At 40.8% G+C, this 25,565-nt stretch overlaps 1 long non-coding RNA gene across 1 annotated transcript; it reads right to left on the minus strand.

Moving 5' to 3' along the window:
- Positions 1-3,418: 3,418 nt before the first annotated feature.
- Positions 3,419-25,309, minus strand: LOC140224975 (uncharacterized). Its single transcript, XR_011900187.1, has 3 exons — positions 25,119-25,309; positions 22,903-23,177; positions 3,419-3,675 (listed from the first exon to the last, which is right to left on the minus strand). It is a non-coding gene; the product is annotated as an uncharacterized lncRNA (long non-coding RNA).
- Positions 25,310-25,565: the final 256 nt, after the last annotated feature.

Raw genomic sequence — 25,565 nt, forward strand, 5'->3', positions numbered from 1 at the left:
CGTCATCCGAGCGAAAATTTGACTCACCGCGGATCCCTGAGTGTTTCCTCGCCGTCTTTTCAAATGTAAATTTCGGATTCGAGTAAACGCCCGAAATCCTCGCTAGGCTGACATAAAGGCGTAACTACCTTCAAGGATGAGCCCGCAAAAGCGTTGGGTTACAAGGACGATAGGGCTCATCGCGAGATACAGTTGCGCAGTTATATCAAGAGGGCGACGGAATATGAGAAATATCGTTTGTGTCCACGAAAGTAACGTAGCAGAGTCCTATTTTCAATTGCGTTTGGGCCCTTAACGGAGGATATAAAGAATAATAATATGAGAGTATTTATTTTTTGAGAGGTTAAAACCGTGATCGAATTGCCGTGCTAGGGAGAAACGTTGTATGAACACTTAGACGTTGCCTGATTTTTAATAGAAATAATAGCGGTTTGTTGCACGTATCGTTTTGAGTAGATTGTTGTTGTTTTTGCCATCGTTCGTTCGAAATTCAGCCAGAGACTGAAATCTCATTAAAAAGAGGATGAAAGTATAGTGTTGCAGCAAACAGCGTAACTCTCTTGATAGTAAATTTGTGCTCGGGTGAGCTTTTTCTTCTTATGATGAGATTTCAGTTTCAGACTAGATGAGCGCACGACGCACGTGGGCCAAAAAACACCCCTCTGCCTGATTTCTACTCAGAAAACACGAATTTTTTTATTATCTTACTCGGAATTCCATCTGATGTCTCAACATTTTAAGGTAAAATATATATCTATGGCTCTCCTCAGAATTAAATATTTTTACAGGAAGAATTGGCAACGTTAGAATTTTTAAACGGCGTTATTCATTAGCATGCTAGCGTAAGTTGCAGCATTGCGTTTCGCATTTCTTGTGATTTCTCAGGAACTACATCCCTGCAATTAGGAGCTATGATCGCTGGCCCATTTCAAAAACAACGCACGTGGCTTTAGTTTTCCTTTGCAGATAAGTTATTTTATATATGAGCTAAAAGCACTAGTTTCTTATTGTAAAATCCAGTCCAAATATCAAGGAGATGAGCAAAAGGCAACTGGACATAATTTAGTTAAACGAACCTAGGAGTGAAGTGAATATTCCAAAACAACCTATCGGTAATTATATTGCTTGACAAATAGGCGTTTTTGTCAAATTCCCTTTGTAGATAGGTTCCTCCTGCTTAATTATACGTCGAATCGAGATTTACAAATCAAACACGATGAGCCATGACGGGCTGGATTATCCGCGGATGAAATCCAAGCTTTGAGTTGGCGTCCAACAGGAGCGCCTGAAGGGGTATCTACGTTTAATTCGGTCGAGTGTAAACATTGCCGGTTTTTGCCGTAATTTTATATTTTCCAGTACGGATGGGCCAAAAATCTATTATAAATTCACACTATTAGGGAGTTTGCTAGAGTGACAGCTTCACAGATCTCGTAGTTGGACGTTTGATGTGTTCATACTATGTCATCGTTAGCTTCTCATTCCCCCACTCTTCAAAAGTCTCGTTGATGTTCATTTAGCATTCATCGTTGATTTTATCGTGGATTAATCTTTTTGTTGTTCTTTTTAAATTTTAAATTTGGCGTCGGGCGGTTTTTAGCGTGCCACAATGTCAACGAAAACCCTGGAGAACCTATATATATTGACGGTGTAACCAGACCGCGTATCTCGTTTGCGGTCTTTAAAAACCTCTGTTCCTATATCCATTCTTTTGAAAGCAAACAAATCAATATCATTCCTTGAAGTTTCCACAGAGCTTTCTTCACACTGAGATAAAAAATCACGGAAGTTTTCACGAATTGACTTAGAGCAGTTTTTCGTCGAAAAAATGAAATATGAGAGGAAGTCTGCAACATTGCAAACTGAGATACGTGTTTTTTTCTTTAAATATTGATGTGCGTGTTATGGTACCAGCAGTTTATGTAACTTTTTGCTTTGTTGGGCAGCCAGTGTCATGGATTTAAATGAAGTTGTTGACTCACATCAGTATTTAATTAAGTTGTCGAAGCTTTTCAAAGTCCTCTACTTCAAAGCTTCTGCGAAGTCCTGACGATGGCCAAGGCCGGAAAGCTTCCACAACTTAAATTAATACTCTTATTTTTATTTTAATCTGAGTTAAAAACTTCATTTTAATCCATAGCACTGGCTATACCTCAAGCTACGGAACCTTAGGCGCGTCTGGACGCGGCGTCCTGGACGCCGGCGGAAAATGCTGCTACCGAGTCGAGGGCGAGAAGACGCTCACATTTTAGAGCACGGCACCTTAGGAGCGGAATCCGTGGATTTTTTCCGCTCTGTCCGCCGTCAATTTCTCGAATTTTCGTTGATCGGACAGTATGCTCTGGGCTGCGAAAATGGCTGTACGCGCTTTTTTTTAGGAGGGAGTGGATTCGATCGACAAAAATCGACCGAAAAATAAAAACGTGAATCGATCGACATCAATCGATGGACAAATTTCTAAAAAACGGGTGTCGATTCGATCGACAAAAAATGTGGATCGATAGACGAGAAATGATTGACAATTAAAAGGAAAACCGGTATCTAGTCAATCGACATGAATCGATCGAAAAACCAAAACGTGAACCAATCGACGTAATTCGATCGATTCACAACTTGGTCGATCGATTCACGAGTTTGTCGATCAACTCACAGATTTGTTGATCGACTCATAGGTTTGTCGATCGATTCGCAGGTTTGTCGATCGACTCATAGGTTTGTCGATCGATTCACAGGTTTGTCGATAGACTCACAGGTTTGTCGATAGACTCACAGGTTTGTCGATCTATCCACGGCTTTTGTCGATTGATTCACGGGTGGGTCGGTCGATCCACGGCTCTTGTCGATCGATTCACGGAATTTTCGATCGATTCGCGGCTTTTGTCGATCAATTCACGGCCATTGTGATCGATTCGTGGGTTTGTTGAACTAAACACATTCAAAAATCGGTAGGAAAGGCAGCGGACTGAGCGGAATTTCTCGGCGTCTTCGCTCCGATCTGTTCGCGATAGATCGGAGCGTCCTCGATCGGCGTTTTCCGCAGCGTCTCTTCGCCGCTAAGGTGCCGTCCCCGCGCAAAAATCATTAGACAGATTTATCGGCGTCTGGACGCCGCGTCCAGACGCGCCTAAGGTTCCGTACCTTTAACAAAACATACAGTGAGGTACGTGGTCTGGCAGTTTCACCATCGATATTCTCCCTTTGCTGATTTTACGTTATGCCACGTACGGCGAGACGCAAGGGGGAACTGGTCTGGCAGTTTCACCATCGATATTCTCCCTTTGCTGATTTTACGTTATGCCACGTACGGCGAGACGCAAGGGGGAACGATGTGTTGGGGGAAACAAGCAATGAATTGAATTTTTAGATTATTGGAAGTAAAGATAAAACTTGTTTATATGAACAGTTTATATTTGCCAGGTAAAAAAAGTTACAAAATCTCAGGGGCATTGGAATACATTTGGTTATTTTTTGTAAAATTCAATGCAAATTAAGTGGAGCAGTTGATGTTTAAACTATTTTATATCTCCTTAGCGCTATGCCTTAATGGATATTTGCCTGTTAATGCTTTTTGTCCTACTCACAGCTCTCTGCATACTCTGCTGGCACTTGCTCAAGAATGTTTGAATACATTCGGTGAGAGGTATCATTTTCCACCTTGGGATAATTACTCTTGCCCTGTAAATGTCAATCGTAGATATTTCAAAGCTCGTAGATCGTAAAATATGGGAATGGGAGGAATATAATCGGGCTCTAAAATGGGTTTGCTGTAAACAAGAAAAGACAACTGAGTGTCGTTAAGCACATCAGAAATGTTTATGATCCGCTCTCTAAAGCACAATTTACGTTGAATATGTAGCTCATTTTCAGATTTACTTCGTCTAATCGGGCATTTTTCTTTAAGTTGCCGCGCAACGAGTCATTGGAAGGGCCTAGCTATAACGTTTCTGACTAAGTTCGCAAATGTTGATGTTTGTTTAAAATTATGCCTCTGAAAGGAAATGTTTAAGAAAAACCAATGACACCCGCTTCAAACTTCCGATTTTTGCATTGAAAGAAACAGAGAACAATTTGATGATTGAGGTCAAATGACCAAAGCACGTATTGTCATGGGAACGGAGTTCCCCATGATATTACAATCGTTCCGTTGCTTTCGCTATGGGATTCCCTATACCTCTGCGACCTTGAGCGTTTCGCCCAGTCTCCGATTTTTGGTTGATTTTCCGATGTATCAAAAACCGTTGTATTTTTTAGCCAATCATGTCTCTACGTCAGGTTGTGTTGCTTTCTAAAATTCGCTTTCAGCGAGTTTTTTTCCACCTTAAGATGTCGTGTCTGACTGGTAAATCTGCGCAGAACCACGAAGTTCCGTTTTTAGGCAAATTCTTTTTTTTGGGAGGTTTTCATTGGCTATTTTTCGCCATCAGTTTTCTGTTCGTTGGTGCAAAAGATCGCCTACTTCGTTGCTCTTAAGAAGCCGCCATTATCCCACCTCAAATTGTAAACATAGAAATAAAGAAATTATAACTATTGTGCAAGGTGGAAAACTGCTCTGGAGGACCCGTTACGGATATATGAGCCAAAATCGGAACTCGATTGATTGATTTATTCCATGAATACAGAAATATTGCCTGAGCTTACTGCCGCTATGGCAAATGCCTGCTGATATGAACCTTGAGACACATGATAGCATAGGCAAACAATGTCTCACAGAGAAAGGCGCTTAGCTCGTTTCTCCAGAAGCTACGAAGACGCGAATCGCCGAATCGCTCAAGGACAACTCTTGTGATAAGTCCCGCCCATCGTCCCAGTCTTTTAAATGCTATTTTTTCTCGCACTGTCGCCAATCTGTGATAGCCTAGTTGACTGAGGCGACTCACATTTTGATAAGGTGCGGGCAATAGGTGATCGGGAGTTCGATACCCGACGATGGGAGTTAATTTTTAATGGTTGTATTGAATGTTTTAGACCAATCATCAAAAAATAATTAATACTAGATGATAAATGTACGAACATTTTCTCGTGAGTTAATATGTTAAACAAAAGTACTGGAATATACCTCCTTCATATAATCAGCCACATGTTCCCCCAAATTAATGACGTTATTTTCTTTTTTCAAGAAAGTTAATTTGCATTCAACGTTCGTAAGTTAAGCAAAAAGTACCTATTGATACAAATAGAAAGACATGAAAATAGTATGTCTAACATTTCAGTTGTTTTTTTTTTTTATTTATTTTTTGTTTTTTTGTTTTTTCAATACAACAAATTGACTGGGACTAGAATCATTGTATCTCTGAAGACAAAAGCTAAGTTTTTTGATACAGAAATACTAATATATTCATCCTTTATATAATCAGGGAGATGTTAACCCAAATATTGATGTATATTTTCTCTGTTCGCCCAAATTAATGATGGTATTTTCTTTTTTCAATAAAATTAATTTACATTCCACGTTCTTAAAGCAATATTTTCTCCAAAATTCAGCAAAAAATAACAATTTATACCTACGCAAAAAGTAAATAAATAAATAAATAAATAAAGCAATGACATGAAAGTAGTATCATCATTAATATAAACTTCGAAGGATTCTGCCTTTTTCTATTTCACTCGAGGGGAAGTGTCCCCTCCCGGACTCTCTTCCCCACCCGGTGACTGACGCTGCGCTGTGCTGAACGGTTCAGCCTGAACCTTTCCCCTACGTCTGACCGTTCCCCACTCCTCTGTCAATCGAACCATATGCCACCGCTTACGTATTGTCGCTCGCCCACCCAGGTACCTACCGGCCAGCAGTCAGTTGATGATAAATCTCGCTCATGCTCCTACGCAGCTACGCATTGATTACCTACGCCAGCGAATTACTTTCCAAATAATTAGGGTTTCTTCGATAATAGTTTTCTTTATTTATTCGACGGTATTTTTTCTCTGTTCTACTGTGATTTCCTTGGTTCTCTACTGTGTTTGACTGTGTTGAAATTTATATTAATACTCGCACGGAGAAAAAACTTCGTGCATGGGACCCGACGTTGAGATCATATGAATCTCTTAAAACTTGAGGTCCAGCTGCCGAAATTCGGGTCAGAAATCTGAAACACTTCGGTATGCACCGAGTACTTCAGATGTGTGACCTGAAACCTTCGGTATATACCGAACTACTTCAATTGTCTGACCCGAACTTCGGCAGATGGACCTTAACTTTTCGGATGCGTGATCCGAAAACTTCAGAGATCCATATTATCTCAGCTTCGGGTTCCATGCACAAAATTTTTTTCTTCGTGTTTCCTTTTAGGGGACGCAACTAAAATTTCAGTAAATTTTTTCAGAAAAGTAAAAAAAGTGGCTAACAATGGTTCCTCACCTTCTCGTGGTGTTGGCTGTTTTTACTAAGTGGGAACCGTCCATAAGATATAGTCTATTTCTTGCCCTGCCATTATTATTCTACAAGTTAATTGTGGAATGAGAATTTCATAATGTTTTCTATGAAATCTTCAAAATATAGTGATAAAAAATTTGCAACTACTACAAAATCGGCTCGCGAAGCGAGCCGAATGTCACTCGCGCAGCGAGTGACCGGGGGTCCAGGGGGCGTAGCCCCCGGCTAGGCGTGACGGGCGCGCGAAGCGCGCCCAGAACGGCTAGTAGGTAGTACACATCTAACATTTCAGTTACATCTATTTGAATGAAAAAAATGGCAACTTAGGAAGCACATAGGTCACTTATGATGCGTATTCGGGCATATGCGTAGAGTAAAAATATCATACTTTACGCCGAAAAAACGAAACTGAAAGTTAAATGCGTTAACTTCCGAAAACCATACATAATCCAACGAAAATAAATAATTGGTAAATATAACAGCTTTCTTGTATGCAAAGAAAAAAAATTAAAAATGTTAAAAAAGAGATGTCGACACAAAATTACATAGACCCTTCAATCCTGAAGATACTAAAAACGAACTGTACCTTAACATTTTCATATCCCAGAAGCAAAAGTTCCCATGACGAATATTGCTATCGCTAGCGATTGCAAAAACCAACTTGTTTTGATTTGCGATGATGCAAATCTGCTGTAACATTTTACTTTCCAAAGAGTATCATGGTTTCTGCAGACCATGGTTTTTGCAGAGCACATAGTTTAACTTTCTTTGTTTTGTTTTGACAATATTTTGTAAATATATCACGCAACTAAGTTGAGCAGTATTTTATGGAAAAAAAAATTGGCCTCCGGCCAATTTATGCGCGGCGCTTCGCGCCGCGTACCGGCGCTTCGCGCCGGCATTTGGGGGGCTTCGCCCCCCCCATCCACTTCGCGGATTGGTGCGGGGACCGCACGGGACTTTCTCGCTCGAGCCGGCGCTTCGCGCCGGCATTTTGGTGGCTCCGCCACCTATCCCTCAACGATCTGATTCTGTAAATACCATTTTTATCGTGTTTGTTGAAACTTAATTGGAACTCCTCAATGATATGTGATGAACATATTCAGAATCGCTTGTCAACACTGAGAGGCATCTTCGATTAAATAATACACGAATAATGCCACACAGTGAAGACTGCGATCCTTAAAAATCTTAGCAATTCTAAGATTCTTGAGGATCTACTGAGGTAATTGACAGAATGCTTTAGACATGGTCATAATCTCGGTGGAATCATTCATTGGTACAACAATTATATAAAATAGTAGACTATGAAACAGTACTCACTTAGAAATATTAAACTTAAAATATGATCTGAAAAAAAGCACATCACAGCTACAAGCCCTTTACTTATGAAATAAAATAATAAAATTATAAATTAACTCAAATCATTCATTTCGCACTAACGCACTATGAACGGATACTAGGTTTTACAACTTATTTTATAAATTATACTAACTATAATGAACTAAACATCGAAAATGAAAATTATTAATATTTTCATTTGGTGAAGTAGGAATAGAAAGTTAGGTTAGTTCCTAAAAATTACCCTGCAGCTGTTACTCTTGGGCTGTTCCTCAGAATTTTCTCAGTTCTCTTGGAATATGCCACTGGCCAGTAGGATTAGCTCTCTGGCGTCCTCCAGGACTCCAGCCAGTACCACGTCTTAAGCATGAATAGAGAAAGCTTCTCAAGAACTGCCTAAAAGGCGACTACATATCGGAATTTTGTAAACTGCTCCTAAGACACTTGTGTCAGATTCTTCTCTGACGTGGCATTGGCCAGTAGGATTGGCTCTCTGGCGTCCTCCAGGACTCCAGCCAATACCACATCTGCAGCATGAATCAGACAAGGATCTCAAAAGCTGCAATAACATAGCGATTAACGCGAATTTTACCGGGCTGTTCCTTAGAATTTTCTCAGTTCTCTTGGAATATGCCACTGGCCAGTAGGATTAGCTCTCTGGCGTCCTCCAGGACTCCAGCCAGTACCACGTCTTAAGCATGAATAGAGAAAGCTTCTCAAGAACTGCCTAAAAGGCGACTACATATCAGAATTTTGTAAACTGCTCCTGAGACACTTGTGTCAGATTCTTCTCTGACGTGGCATTGGCCAGTAGGATTGGCTCTCTGGCGTCCTCCAGGACTCCAGCCAATACCACATCTGCAGCATGAATCAGACAAGGATCTCAAAAGCTGCAATAACATAGCGATTAACGCGAATTTTACCGGGCTGTTCCTTAGAATTTTCTCAGTTCTCTTGGAATATGCCACTGGCCAGTAGGATTAGCTCTCTGGCGTCCTCCAGGACTCCAGCCAGTACCACGTCTTAAGCATGAATAGAGAAAGCTTCTCAAGAACTGCCTAAAAGGCGACTACATATCGGAATTTTGTAAACTGCTCCTAAGACACTTGTGTCAGATTCTTCTCTGACGTGGCATTGGCCAGTAGGATTGGCTCTCTGGCGTCCTCCAGGACTCCAGCCAATACCACATCTGCAGCATGAATCAGACAAGGATCTCAAAAGCTGCAATAACATAGCGATTAACGCGAATTTTACCGGGCTGTTCCTTAGAATTTTCTCAGTTCTCTTGGAATATGCCACTGGCCAGTAGGATTAGCTCTCTGGCGTCCTCCAGGACTCCAGCCAGTACCACGTCTTAAGCATGAATAGAGAAAGCTTCTCAAGAACTGCCTAAAAGGCGACTACATATCGGAATTTTGTAAACTGCTCCTAAGACACTTGTGTCAGATTCTTCTCTGACGTGGCATTGGCCAGTAGGATTGGCTCTCTGGCGTCCTCCAGGACTCCAGCCAATACCACATCTGCAGCATGAATCAGACAAGGATCTCAAAAGCTGCAATAACATAGCGATTAACGCGAATTTTACCGGGCTGTTCCTTAGAATTTTCTCAGTTCTCTTGGAATATGCCACTGGCCAGTAGGATTAGCTCTCTGGCGTCCTCCAGGACTCCAGCCAGTACCACGTCTTAAGCATGAATAGAGAAAGCTTCTCAAGAACTGCCTAAAAGGCGACTACATATCAGAATTTTGTAAACTGCTCCTGAGACACTTGTGTCAGATTCTTCTCTGACGTGGCATTGGCCAGTAGGATTGGCTCTCTGGCGTCCTCCAGGACTCCAGCCAATACCACATCTGCAGCATGAATCAGACAAGGATCTCAAAAGCTGCAATAACATAGCGATTAACGCGAATTTTACCGGGCTGTTCCTTAGAATTTTCTCAGTTCTCTTGGAATATGCCACTGGCCAGTAGGATTAGCTCTCTGGCGTCCTCCAGGACTCCAGCCAGTACCACGTCTTAAGCATGAATAGAGAAAGCTTCTCAAGAACTGCCTAAAAGGCGACTACATATCAGAATTTTGTAAACTGCTCCTGAGACACTTGTGTCAGATTCTTCTCTGACGTGGCATTGGCCAGTAGGATTGGCTCTCTGGCGTCCTCCAGGACTCCAGCCAATACCACATCTGCAGCATGAATCAGACAAGGATCTCAAAAGCTGCAATAACATAGCGATTAACGCGAATTTTACCGGGCTGTTCCTTAGAATTTTCTCAGTTCTCTTGGAATATGCCACTGGCCAGTAGGATTAGCTCTCTGGCGTCCTCCAGGACTCCAGCCAGTACCACGTCTTAAGCATGAATAGAGAAAGCTTCTCAAGAACTGCCTAAAAGGCGACTACATATCGGAATTTTGTAAACTGCTCCTGAGACACTTGTGTCAGATTCTTCTCTGACGTGGCATTGGCCAGTAGGATTGGCTCTCTGGCGTCCTCCAGGACTCCAGCCAATACCACATCTGCAGCATGAATCAGACAAGGATCTCAAAAGCTGCAATAACATAGCGATTAACGCGAATTTTACCGGGCTGTTCCTTAGAATTTTCTCAGTTCTCTTGGAATATGCCACTGGCCAGTAGGATTAGCTCTCTGGCGTCCTCCAGGACTCCAGCCAGTACCACGTCTTAAGCATGAATAGAGAAAGCTTCTTAGGAACTGCATTAAGTCGGATATTTATGAATGAGGGAGGTCCTTTGAGGCAAGCTCGGCATAAGTTTCACCGGCTAAGGAATCAAGTTCAAAATAGATCGGTTTGTGGTCTGAAAAGTAGCTTTCGTAAACTCCGCGCCTACCCAGAGGAAAGTTCGAGAAAATTACATCTATTTGCGTATTGAAATCAGTCGTCACAGTTTCAGGTAAAAGTGCAGACGTCATTCCATGAGTTTTTAAGAAAGGCAAAAGACATTTTTCACGATGACCAATTATGTCAAAGTTGAAATCTCCTAATAGTGTCACCCGAGATTTTTGAGGAATCAACACTTCGATAATCGATTTGAAAACAGACACGGGGGTTCCAGGTGATTTATAGCCAGTTAATACCCAAGTGTCTCCTACTTTGAATCGAATTGCCTCCATCACGAATTTTTCACCTGTTTCCTTCCTTCCGTCAACTTGGGAAACATCAACTCCGTTTTTAACGAAACAGAGCAATCCACGCGGGGCCCTAATTTTATCACAATCGGACCGATACGCGATTCGAAAGCCAGGAAAATGAATTTCATCCGTAGGTAAGGTCCAAGTCTCCGCTAAGATCAGTATGTCCGCTCTGGAATACCACATATCAGACTTTACGTCACAGCTGTGCTTATTAAAAGATCTCACGTTATGATATGCAATTACGAGACCACTCTTATTTTCCAAGTTCCAGAACGCGAGTTGCAAAGGATCTTTTCTTAACCTTTCCATTTCAAGCACAATAGGATCGTTGGGTTTTGGTGGAGGTGGCGGTTTAAATTCTCCTAGAATATACAAACCCGAAAGACTGGTGACTCTGCTAAAGGCTACGTATGTTACCGGCCTAGTCCATTTCCCTGGCTTACTGAAGTCGATACACACTGATTCGTATGTTTGGCCCTGACTTTTATGACAGGTCATTGCTTCCGCGGGAACGACAGGGAACTGCACTCGGACGATTCTTAAACGACAGTCTTTAGATCCCGAAATTACGACACTTTTCCTACTCAACGGTACAAGTCGCGGATGGAGCTTCATCGCCTTCATGTAATCACGAACAGCCAGTCGAGCATTACTGCCTACATTCGAATTTTCACCAAAATCGAGCCAAATTCTGTCAATAATCGTGTCTTGATCAGGCTTGTAAGTAATACTGACTAAAGTACCGACAGCGCCGTTGACCAGGCCATCGCGAACACTAACATTAATGGTGATCATGTACTTGATCCCTACTTTAAAGACTACTCTATGAGGTAGGCCTTTTAAATCATCTAATTTTTTGTTCATCAAAGATCTAACCGCGTAATCGATTCGGCTTTGAGTTGCCTTACCTAATACAGTATTTTTCGCCTCAGAAACGGATTCTGCTTCCGGACACTCGAAAATTTTTGCCGCATTAAACGCGTCAACCTGCTTATTGAAACAATATAAACGAATAGCCTCTTTTGGGACATCGGATTCATTTTTTACTTGCCTCGATTTAAAAAGCTTCATATCTTCTTCAGTGAGCGTGCCCCAACATAAATTATTGAGAGCTTCGATGAAAGCTTTTTCACCTTTTTGCCTCATAATTTCGGTTAATTCAAACATCTTAAAGTCGCGCCAGTTGAAGTTCGATTCTAACAGAAGACTAAGTTCGGTGATATTAGGGGGTTTAAAAATCATAGAGTCCTGCACGGGAGGGATTTGACCAAAATCTCCTACGACAATAATATTTATACCACCAAAGGGGTCGGTGTTTCTTTTTATTTCCCTGCATCTCTGCTCAATGTAAGTTGCCATTTTACCGCCTAGCATGGAAACTTCGTCTATAATAATCCATTGACAGTCCCTTAGTTCTGTAATTAAATGACTAGCCGATGCAGGATTGAGTGGCGGCATTTGGCCTCCGTATTTGGTCACTGGCAGGACGAACGCTGTGTGGACGGTAACGCCACCGATTATATATGCAGCTTTGCCTGCATATGAGCAAAGGAGCACTTTTACACTATCAGGAGCAAAATTTAGATTATTGTCGTAGTGTCGGGTCACGGATTGGAAAATTGTTTTAATCACCGTAGATTTTCCAACCCCACCGGCCCCGCTAACGAATATATGTTGGAGTCCTCTATCTATTTTCGCACAGTGGAGTACATGCATGCATATTTCTCTCTGTTTGACATTTAAACGCCGAAACATTGAATGCAGCTCCTCAGTTTGAACTCTTTGCGGCGCTGTTATCCGATTTTGCTCGACTACGGTATCACTACTTTTGCCACCCTGTGCTAATACATCGACATTCTGATCAAGAGGCAGCTGATCAGCAGCAAATTCATCTTCTTCTTCAATTTCCCTTTCTCTATTTTCATTTATGGCTGCTTCTAAAGCGTCTTCAAGGACCTCGTCTTCATCAATAGCTGAAAAATTACCCCTATTTTTTTTAATAATATCGATGCATTCGCGGTACTTCAATTCAAGGTCGCATTTTTCGACCTCATCGACCTCATTACGCCACGGATAAAAAAGACAAATTTGTTCGCGGTAGAAATTTGGAGGATCGATAAGTTCTTTGTAACGACGGTACCGAAGAACTTTTCGTTTTCCTCTCTCTTTGTAAATATACTCTTCATCTGCGTCGTCGTTTTCATCCTCGTCGTCCTTTCTATTTTGCCTAGTGTACGAAGTCGCGAAATCTGCTAAACAAACGTCATTTAACTTTTCGGGCCTTTTGCTATATTTTTCGTGAATATTTTCCGCGTAAATATCGCCTGAGTCAGCATCCAAATTCCGAAGTTGAGCATTCATTTTTAGCATCCGCGTACGTTCAGCGATTGGGGACGTATTTACGAATACAATACTCCTGCTACTCTTGATGATGGGGAGTGGATAGCTTTGGTATACTGCCTCTTGGGCTGACATCAAATTCGCATTTATAAAGACGTTCGATATATTCCGTAATTTTTCGCGCACGTTGGTGTACCCGTTCTTTATATCGTCGGCAGCTTCTTGGAGCAATTTAGAGAGACCAGCATCTGCCTTACTGATATAATTAATAATATAACTTGCGAGCCCGTATTCTTCCAGAATAAATTGCATATCAATATTAGCTTCGAACAGATACAAAAGGGTTTTGTTGTGAGCATTAATCGCGACTTCTCTGCTAGTCCTTCTTAAAAATACCTGTGGTCTTTTAAGAGAACTCCTAATAGCAAGAATGTACCTATCTTCCGTCATACCGAGTTCCTTCAAAATTTCGTCGAAAGTGACCAATCGTGGTTTTGAAAAGAAATCTTCACACAGGTCGCATACTTTTTTCCAGTCCTCTTTTGACTGTTCTGACCTTTCATTTTTTTCCAAAGGGCGCAATATGGTGGTTGCTTTCATTGGCGGTAAAGGGAAATGAAAACGACATTTTTTCACGTACCTCCTTCCTTTATAACACGTCCGGGTGTGCTGATGCGTAACGTAAGCCGTGTAAGGGCAATGCTCCTCATGAGCACACGTAATAAATGTATTAATGAAATCGACGACTTTGCGCACCGAGGTTTGATCTTCCGGGTTGTACAGGGGAGCATTTTTCAACCACAAAAATATATGCTCATGAGGTGATCCGCGTTGTTGGAATTCCACGCGTTCGTAAGAATCCTCTACTCTGTACTCGCTTCCAAACAGACCGTCTGCTTGTCGTAAATACCACATTATCTTTGAAACTTTATAATCGAAGTACCGAGCGCATGTTGTCGGGTCGCTTTTAATTAGAGCCGTCTTTTTATTAAAACTTAATTCGACCGCTTCTTTTAAGGAGATTTTCTTTCCTTCATTTATTTGCACTAAGCCTTGGATAAGTTCCGGCCATCTGTTTTCCGCTGCAGAAAGAGTAAGAAACAGCGTCGGCTGACCAAGTTGCCTGAGCATGGCCATCAACCCCTTCTTTTTATCCTCTAACCACGCGGGGGAAGATCGAATGTTCTTAAGTACGCGAAAACCTTCATCGTGTTTAATTAAGGAGTCAAGACAAGCTTTATCTAAAATATGGCCGGCATTTAAATTTTCTGTCCTTCTAGTTTTCCTCAAACAAATATTAATGTTGGACAGACATGCCAACTCCATCTTTTTCTTCGCCATGTACAAAATTCTAGTTGGGGTACAACTTCGGCGGTCACATCTTCTGAGTTCCGATTTTACTCTCTCTGAATAATAAATTTTACCGATGGGCGTATACGGTTGTCCGCAAAAAAGAGATGGAAAAGAAAGCTCCTCTAAGTCTGGCTGCAAATGCCAGGGCACCGGTGCCTTACCCTGACCAGGCGCCATGATACGAATGCGATCGTTCAGTTCGGCGTCTCTGTTCATAAGAAGCACTTCTTCGTCGACTTCTTCAATTAATTCCTCCGGTTCTACAGGATCGTCTCCAAGACTATTCTCATTTCCCGCGTCACAGACTTCGTTAACTGGTACCATATTCGAGGGATCAGAAGGAGTTGCCGCGGGGCAATTACGTTCTTTCACAGTTTTTTCGGTTTCCTCTACTGGAACGCCCTGTTCTGGAGGGACTTCAGAGGCGGGCCGCGTCAAATTCTGATCATCAGAGTTTACCCTATCACTTGGATCCACGATGAAATCTACCTCCTCATCAACATTCAGACAATGAGCATTTAAAAAATTTTCATCGATGGAAATGCCATGCTTAACGTACAGGGGAGTGCTCTTAAGGTAATTCAATGCATCCGCAACCTTAGATGGACGAATTGTCTCATACATGTAATGAGAGGCGTGGTCTAAGTGCCGTTTAAGCTTTATTTGCACGGTTGCCATGTTATCAAATTGTCGCGGAAGAACATTCACCATGTCATTGACCTCGACAGGAATATTTACGACACTACCTTTAAGTCCAAGTTGTGGATTAACGCTGCGCGGTTTTAATGGTCTAATTTGCATAAAATTAATATAAGGAGCGACCATGCGTTCCTCTAGGGGTTTCAAATTCGCTAAACATGCCGGAATATCTGGGAATTTCAACCCGTTGATAACTGCTAACTTAGGAATTTTACCTTTTTTGACATATTGTTGGCATGTTATACACACTTTGTCTGTAACGACACTACTGACGCTACGTGAGATAGCACAAAAGCTCCTCAAACCTAGCTTTTCCTCGAGTTCTTCCCAATCAAGAGTTCGAATAGAGTGTGGGAAGAAAAGGCCCTCACAAAACATGCAGATCGAATTTGGAAAATCGGATCGGAAATTGATAACTTTTAATTTTAATGCATCGGCTCTAGTTCCACCATCATGCAAAGCAGTCCTGTACTCTTCTCTAAATTTTAAAAACTGATTTTGCCTCCTTTCATTCATTCTTTGAGCATTGTTATTTCTTTCCCTCTCTCTGGAATTTTCATTTTGTCTAGCTTTTTTCTTGCTTCGCAAACTGGCTTCACGGTCTTTTTCCTCAGTAACAATACTTTGCCTTTTCCTCTTCCTGAACTCTGTATTTTCTTCCCTTTCGTGCGTTCTAAATTCTTCGTCCTGACGTTTTTGTCTCTTAGCTTGCGCTTCTTTTTCCCTTTCACTTTGCCGTACGCTAGGAATGCTCCTTTTTTTCCGGAGCAAAGAGTTTTCTTTTTCTCTGAAATTTGGATTTGCTCTCTGCTTCTGCTTTTTCTGCGTTTCACTTTGTTTTTTCGAAGGTGCATTATTTTCCCTTCGCTTCCTCTTATTGTCAGCGTCCTTTTTCTTTCGTAAATTTTCGCGTTCTCTTTTGCTCAGTTTACTAATTTTTGAAACTTGACTTTTCGTCAAACTATTGCCTATTTCTTTTTCCGGAAATGCGCCGTTGGAGCATTCAAAGACATCAACAGACAGCGAACTACTGATCATGGGATCAAACTCAATTTGAGTATCTTCATGATGCTGGGGAGCATTATCCGCAGTGGACATGTTTCCGCTGTTACTTGTCTCTGTGACCAACACGGGGGCGATACAAAATAAGCTAAGATTATTTGAACTAAAATTATAGCGAAGCGTTGCCACCATAGCTTCCAAACTCTCAAAGCTCGCTAAAGTTGCGACTGCGTCATCCGAAGCTAAGCGCAGTCCATTTCTATCACGTTTGTGAGGGTCGAAAATCAAGAAAGTTCCGTCTTTTTTGAAAACAGCCACCGAAAGTAAGGAGCATGTTAAAATGCCATGCTCGTATTGGTCAAAAAATCTGGTCAACTCTGGAAATAATTCAGGAAGTATGCCTTGGAAAGGCTCTAGAGGAACAGATATATTGAACGTATGTCCTAAAATTTCAACGACGGGATGAGTCTCGTCGGCGGGGAAAAATCCGGAAGCATCGAGACATCTTCCAAAACGCTGTTGATAAGTCTCAACCGACAAATAATACAATCTATTACCACAATCAAGAGTACCATCGACGATGATCGGGCTCCAAGAAGGAAAAGTGATTAATTTAGACATGCAGATAGCTGATAAACTCATGCATGTGCACTGCTTGTTTCTACCATACCCTTCATAAATACGTGAGTCTTGACTTCTAGTTCCGCGGACGATAGCGGCCGGAGGATGGGGCAAATTTAATAAATCGGTCTGATTTTTGGTAGGCTCTGCCACAAATCCTTTCAAAGATTCCGAATAGGATTTCATCATTAAATTAGGGATAAACAGACTAAAATTGGCATCAATGTAATTAATTTGAACGAAATTTTCAAGGAAAGCCTTGAGGTTCAATTTAAATTCAAGGGTGGGTCATTTTCAAAGGCAGTCTCAAGTACAAATAAATTGTGAGAGATACTACAAAAAAAAATAAACGCTAGGTTCTAAAATTATTAAGCATCTGAATTGTAAACAGGTAGGTACTATTGAGCCCTAATTCTTATTATTAAACGCATGCAACTTACAAATACGAGTACCACAGGTGAGGAAACGGTGGAGAAACGGAGACAACGAAACATAAACAACACAAAAATAAAGTTCAGTGGAACTATTTTTCAAGAGAATAAAATAATTAACACTGACTTCACACTTTAAATCACAGTTCTCCTGAATATAAAAGGGGTAAGAAACGATTAATCCAAAAAATTCTTCAGTTTCCAGAGGAATAGATTCAAAACGACAGAGCAATCTTGCAGCAGTGCAGTCAATACCAGCCAATTCGTTCAAGATGTAGCAAATGAGTCATTCATTTGTTTTTTTCATAATGAAGAATTAAAACACTTAAGACGGGGCATGACAGGTAGTGACAGGTTGACGGTGTGATGCCATGACGAAGTAAAGGGGTACCTCTGCACCAGAGACAAGTTGTCTTGCTGGTTGCAGTCATTTCCTCGTAAAGAGCGGTCGTCATTTATAGAAACAGGTTTTGTGGCAAAATCGGTTGCGATTTAAGTTTGTTAAGCCGTTAATTAATGAAATTAATCGACTCTTCTTATGATAATCTCATCATTCAGGAGGTGGTGGCGAGCGGAGAAATGTACAAGCCTACGTCACATCAAGCAACGATATAGCAAAAGAAGATCGTGACATATTTGGGTCACGTAATGCGTGAAACCCTCATTCCCATTGGACAGTGTGCATCTTACGTCATGGCCAAAACCAACAACGGCCGGCTTGCCACCTCCTTCTGCATGCGCCCGTCCGTTCTCCATTCTCTGCTCAACTTCGCACAGGCTTGGATTGTTATCTTGGTAATTTCCTATTTTTTTGGAAGAATTAATCAGGTAGCGTAACGTTCGTATCTTATCCGCTCTCCAACTGATCTCTTATCTCTGGTCCAAACTCTTGTTCCTCTTCTGAGCTAATCTTTTCTCTTGATTTGTCTTTACTTTGTATTCTTCACACCTAACCTAGTTACTTCATCTGTCATCATGTACGTTTTCCTTGGAGCCAGTCAATTGGTTCGTATGCTTAATAATTTTCCTGTCGAAGATTCTGTATCCTTGGCAGTTAGTGGTGCTTCTGCTTGTTGCCTTCCTCCGGCAAACCATGATCTTTGGCTCCGATCGATCCTAAAAACCCAGATTCTTAAGCGCCTTTCAAGAAATGAAGCCTTCGACAAAGACAGGGATATTCTTATCATTCTAGCAGGGACTAACGACATCAAGGCGGAAGTTGATGTCCCAGCCCTTAAAAAGGCCTTGAAGGCCCTCCTTCTTTATGCCGAAAGACACTTTCGCTTCATCGTCGTCGGCAGAATCCCTCCTATTCCTCTCTTTCCTGCGCATGTCAATCGCAAGATTGATGTGGTCAATCAATGGTTGTCGAGCTTTTGCTCCAGAGAATCATTGCGTGATCGTGTTCTTGTGGTTGACAGCTTCTCTCCCTTCATGCGTCAAGACTCTTGGGAGCCTGACCGCCGATTTTACGAAAAGTTTTATTTTCCTAAAAGAGGTCATCAGAATCGCCGAGTAGACTTGCTTCACTTGAATCGAGAGGGTCTGCGCATCCTTCATCGTCTCCTCCTGGAAGCGGCTGAGCGTTTCACAACCTAAAGTCTTCCCTTTTTTTTGTCCTCAACTCTCCAAACTGTGCTCGAAGTATCCAACCGGTTCTCTAAAGGACCACTGAACAGTATTGACCGGAATGTGTGTACTTTATTCTATCCACATTTCATTGCAATACTATCATTGGCTCCTCTAAATTTACAGCACTAAGGTTTTACAAACACAGCTACTTTAAATACACCATAATTAATCAATGTTTTGAATTCATGTGAGTGTCAACACAAAGTTTACTAAAGATGAGAATAATTTCAATTTCTTCATTGCAAGTGCTGTTCAGTTTCATGTTTTGAATTCATGTTGAGTGTCAACACAAAGTTTACTAAAGATGAGTATAATTTTAATTTCTTCATAGCAAGTGCTGTTCAGTTTCATACAGTGGTCATTGTTTGTTCATGGTTCGCATTTTCTTCCTTGGATTTACGAATTGATGCCTTGATCACAGGCTTCATCTCTAACGGATGTATGGCTTACTATTTGTTCAAAGGTATTGGAATTAAGTAATCATATAAGTAAAGATTACCACTTATATTTAGTTGTCAAGCATTGTGTGGGATTAAAATTTAAGAAGTGCCTACTTTTGGTAGCTAGTTCCTTCTTAAATTTTAACCAGGGGGCCAATTATTTAAAGTTTAAAGCAGCCCGATAAGACATCCAATTGCAATATATTACATGGTTAAGATAGGGCTATGTCTTATAGTTTCAGGCTCATGCCACAATCACACGCTGAATGTGGCTTGAATGTAGAAGTCATCGACCCGATGCCTGAATTTTGCGCGTGACGCGCAAAATTCAGCAACGATTCTCAGCAACCACCAATTTTGAATTTGTTTGAACTATTCAAGTAGATTTGATACACATCGGGATGAAAATAACTCGAATCTGCTAAATTTCAGCCGATTACTGATGACTTCTACATTCAGCTGCTAAATTCAGCGTGTGATTGCAGCATGACTTAGCTTCAATAATTAGGCCGCAGGTGGCCTCATTTTTAGCACTGAAATAACCTATCCCAGCAGCAAACATAATTTGGATGATGGAATAACTGTTTAAATATGGACTGCGTATAGAAGTAAAGAATCAAGTCTATTGAATTGCTTTCAAAAAGATGCAACTTTTCCTTTTTGTGAAAAATGCCCCAGAATTTGAATAATTTGTGTTTTTCCACCCAAGCATTCTGGTTTTAAATGAACTGAACGGGAATGCATGCATTCAGTTTCCCTTAAGGTCAGGTTGCATAATTTTAATGGCAATGGAACTTGATTCATTTCTAAATATCACTGTTCAAATGAGCTTTAGGATTTCCAAAACAGGATTTTATAGGTATCTATTTACTTACGAGGACCCTGCATTAACAATGCCAAGTAAGATTTTCTTGGGAGCGCAGAGCCTGCAAAGCAGCAATGGAACTTGATTCATTTCTAAATATCACTGTTCAAATGAGCTTAAGGATTCCCAAAATAGGATTTTATACCTATTTATCTCAGAGGACCCTGCGTCAACAACGCTAAGTAAGAACTGCTTGGGAGCGCAGAGCTTGCAAACGTTTCTGATTTCATACCCTATCATTTCTCCATGGTCAGCCGATGATGTCGCAAAGGAAGATTAAATCCATTCTGCCAATACCTACCATTCCTCAGACACAAGCAGATATTAATTTGGCTATTAAGTACAGTCAATCACTATTTCTACATATTTTGTGTCCAATACTCTGAACTTTTTCAGGTCGCTTATGCTACGTTCGAGGAGAGGTACTGTGTGAACTCGGAGGAAGGGAATCGCAAGGTTGTTGTGATTGAGTTAATAATTTATATCAACAACTGTAAAGTATGGTATTTGGTACATATATAGACCCTGCGTCAACAATTCTAAGTAAAAAATTGCTTGGAAGCGCAGAGGTGGCAAACATTTCTGATTTCATACCTCATCATTTCTCCTCGGTCAACCAATGGTGTCGCTGAGGAAGATTTAATCCATTCTGCCAATACCATTCCTCAGACACAAGCAGATATTGAGTTAGCCATTAATTACAGTCAACAACTATTTCTACATGCTTTGTGTCCAAGGAAACTGTAACGGTCAGAGGTTGAATAGTTTGCATCGTTACCTGGGCTCGGCTTTGAACTTCACCGCAATATCAGAAAGTAGAAGACAGAAAGCAATGTTCTTCTCTTCATGTTCAAAAAGTATCGGGGAAATAAATAGATCTAAGTGGTTATGTCCATTAGCAGGATAGATCAGTAGGTATCGTCAGCGCTGACACCCAACATTACAGCACATGCATTTCAAATGAAGAAGGCACTCCTCTTGGAGCTTTATTATTCTAGGTTTTGGTGTAGAGAATAGGTCGAAGAAGAATTCGATTTACTCGAGATTCATGATACTCATTGAGCGAGGGCATAGAACAAATTCTAGCCCAGCCTCGGATTCTCATTCTATGACGAGTGAGGTAGAGACATGTGATGGTGAAGCAAGAAAGGTAGTCGCAACTGGAGTTGAGCCGCCATTTTAAAGGCTGTGACGCGCAGAGGGTACATGGTGTGCCATGCAATCAGGATGAACCCAAAACGTACACGATGCCGTGTGACGTCAAGAAGGTACGAAATGCGACTACCATTCTTTATCCGCTTTGGAATGAATCTGCATCTTGTTGTTGAATCGGGTTTGAACCAATCAAAGAGCGGTATGGACATGGCATTACTCTCCCACATTCCGACTCTCAATCTCCATTCCTGTCGGTGATAACGTGGATCTTTGTTTACAACATCTAAGTCAAGGTGTTTCTATTTTATTTCATTTACTTTTTGTGTCATTAGTTCTTAATTTTGACATTTGATTTCATCATTCGCTGGGTAACAATGCATTATAGTAGTATTAAAACAATAATAAACGATTTGCATCGTAATATCGTGAATATAATCGGGTGTAGTGTTTTACTTTCTGTTCCTCAACCCTTTACTGGTCTCATGTTTTCATCATTTCATCCGTTCGCTCACAGTTTAAGCTGAGTAGGATAGTTGTGCAAGGATTCTTTTTGGTATGTAGCAGTTGCTAACTTTTTTATCTCCAATTTTAATACATTTAATCCATTTGTTAGAATGTTACGCCCAGACTGCGGAGCTTCCCACCGATGAGTGATCTCGATACCCCCTTGAGATGGTCTGCACTCCTCGTATTTTGAGTTTAGTCCTATTTTTCAGGAACTCAAATCAATGATTCAATTGCGTTTGATGCCAAATTTCACAGAATTAACGGCATTTTTCAAAATTTTAGTCCATATATTCTGTGTGATTTCGCAGTGCCCTCACTAAATGACGCGTAACCCTTCAATTTTTAGTTTAGTCCAAAGACCTCGTAGGAACTTAAATTAATGAACCAGGTGGTGCTCTTATGCCAACTTTCGAAGAATTGAAGGCATTTTTTTTTATTTTTTTTTATTTTTTTAAAATTTACAGTCCTTGAAAATGAGCTGTTTCGCGGAGCAAAGTGCCTACTTTTGGGCCTCGTAATCTCTTGAATTTTGAGTTTAGTCCAAAGATCTTTTTGGAACTTAAATTAATGACCCAGGTGATGTGCTTGATGCCCATTGTTAAAGAATTAAAGACATTTTTCAAAATTTACAGTCTTTCAAAATGAGCTTTCCGTGTGATTTTGCTAAAAATGGACAATTGAGCGTAGCCCCCCCAAATTTTAGCGTACCTCAAAATCGTTGAACGTGCATAAGAAGACCATAGATATGGTGTCCTGTGCCAATTTTGAATGAAATCGAACAGATAGATTCTGAGATATCGCTGTAGACAGATTTGGGGGACGTCGGACGGACGGACACACATTTTTCCAAGTATGGTTATTTTTACTCCTGGGACCTTAAAACGTCTAGAAATGATGAAATTTCAACTTTTTTTTTTTTTTTTTTTTTGAGGATGACAATACTTCCTCTCTACCCTATGGGAGCGAGAAAGTAAAAAAAAAAATTTGCAAGCGACCAACCTGAGGGCAAAAAACCAGAAGTAGCTGCGGATTCTCACGGTACACCTGTACTTACGCGGGAAGCGCCTTGTGGCTCTGCAGGCTGGTTCTCGTAATTGCATACATCCGGGGGACCTCCCTTCATTTTCCTCGAGTCGCTCAACTCTCTCCGTCATTGCTCTGCACTGTTCATTCGATTCTAATTTATCTTCCGGACTTGATTTTTTATGCAGTCTTTCGCACAAATCTCCTCCTTTGTGTTTTCCAAAATTGTATAACTTTTCGCGCAACTGAAACTGTTTGAAATAATAATTATTCAAAAGTTGCCTAACTCAAGTAAACTGTATTTCCACTCTGCTTTGAGTATTTTTACGGAAACCCACTCTTCAAATTTTTCGAGTGAAATTCTGAGCCGGAGTCTATGTAGCGTCCAAAAACCCTCCGTCCCATATGAATGCGGGGCGGAATCTATTCTCCTTACCGATGCGAGTTACTAACACTATTACGGAGTATACTTTAGTCTCCTCGCGGAGTAGCATACGTTTTTATGGTGCTACTTTTTATACCACTCAAAGTTTTTAGGCGCTATAAACTGCGGCACCAAACACTCTTCGACTTTTTACAGTGCATGCAGAGTTTTTTATATTTTTATACATTTTCTTAATTGACGTAGAGGCCGTGCTTGTTGAATAATAAAACATACGGCAGAGAAAACACAAATCACACCGAAGCTGCAGAGTAGAAAAGTATTTGAAAATCCATTTCAGCTATTTTGAGATATAAAACGGGACTTGCGCATTCCAACGTGAATAGAAAATTTCAGAGCGTCATCTGGGCCATTGGCAGAATTTTCTGGTCCAAAGTGATAATTAAACTAAATGTTGCAACGATGAACTATGTTTCTGACTTTTTTCAGCAACAATATATACGTGCCATTAATTCACCCATGTAGACAGGTGAATTTATGAATGAGTTGGGATTGCGGCGCAAAACGAAGAGCAATTGGATATATCATTGATTTATATTCAATCTCTTTGAGTCAATTTGAAGAATCTGGGATAAAAGTCAAATAAATAAAAATTCCATTCAAAATCATATTGATTTAAGAAAAGAACAGGTCAATCTACAGAACTGCATTTTTTGGCCATGAAAATAAAACAACTTTACAATCAATAAGACGATCGAGGGCTTCTATTGGAAAAAATTTACTGCGAACCTATCTGTGGGAAAAGGTGGGAGGGAAGATCACGGAGCAACCAGTTTTGAGGCGCCGTGAGAGGCATACTGATCGCATCTAACACTCTCCCTCTTCAATATTCAAATCAGGTCTCCTGAGGTTGTGGAGGAACGTAAGTCTCAAAACTTGTTTAAAAATAATTTACGTAAATTGTACCTAATTATTTGTAATGTATCACATATGTACCTTTCCTCCAAGTGGATTGAAAAATGCAATCATTTTGCCGCGCGATGCCTCAAAAAGGCTGCATGAATACTTTACCCTCTTCTGTGGCCCAAGAGCGTAATTTCCTCATCCAAAATAAATCTCTGGATTGTTTCTGAAGAAGTGTGCAATTATGATTTTCCACTTGGGTGAATTCTGCAGCCAGAAAACGCGTTTGCGCTGATCGGCTTATGTCCCTCTTCAAGTCTCCACCCATTTCAAACCAATACATATCGATCGCTTTGAGATCGATTTGAACAGCTTCGAATTGGCTCAAATTTCTGATAGAGGCGATTGCAATCTGGGACCAGTGGATATTCTAGCAAAACCGAAATAAGATTGTGTTGTATTCTAAATAAAATATTAGCAAACTGTAAAAGAAAGCATCTTCAATATAGAAATCCAATCTTGAGGTTTTCCTCTACAGATTGTTTTTGAGTTTCATAAGGTTCCTCTCCCTTGTTCGAAAATGATTTTTGTAAAATCCAACCGAGTTTTGCCGGATGATTTTTTGTGTGATTATAAATTGGGCCCAGTTAAATGATTGCCCTATCCCTTGCTTTTATCAATCATGCTATAAAGGTCTACGCTTTTTTGGCGGTTTGTAATTGGAGCTTAGTAGATGACAAGCTTTTTGACCAATCAGGAGGCACTGTGTTGTCACGTGACTTTTTTTGAGACGGCGGAATTTGAAGCTAGAAATGGATTAGACAAAATGGGCGAAATATTCAGTTCCGTTACTTGTCTAGCGTCACAACATCACACGAAGGAAAGAAAGAAATATGTTCAATCTTACCGGTTGTTCATTTTTAAGCTCAGATCCAGCACTAACTCCAGATTCGAGCCCAGGGGAGGAGTCGGAGTTTCTGAACAAATCACAAAAATACTCGATTGAATGATTATTAAAATGAAAATCATTCTCGCGGAGGCAAAAATGTGCACGCACTCTTCATTGCATGTGCCACAGTTAATGCAGGTTAAAATGTACATGCGATAGGAGTGTCTGTGGTATACGTAAATGTGACTATTTCAGAACGTCGAGGTAGAGGAGATGAGGCACGCGGAAACTACTCATAAAAAATCTCAAATGAACGTATTTCTGTCAAACAGAAGCATGTGCATTATGACGTGAGCCCTGTTATGCGTATATTCTTATGAGTCTCAGGGCTCTCTTAGTGCACATAGTTCCGTTTGACAGAAATACGTCTACATGAGAACTGATGAAGCTCCATTAATGCATGTT

This window comes from Bemisia tabaci, chromosome 7 (assembly GCF_918797505.1).
Source record: "Bemisia tabaci chromosome 7, PGI_BMITA_v3".
In the NCBI taxonomy this organism is placed as follows: domain Eukaryota; kingdom Metazoa; phylum Arthropoda; class Insecta; order Hemiptera; family Aleyrodidae; genus Bemisia; species Bemisia tabaci.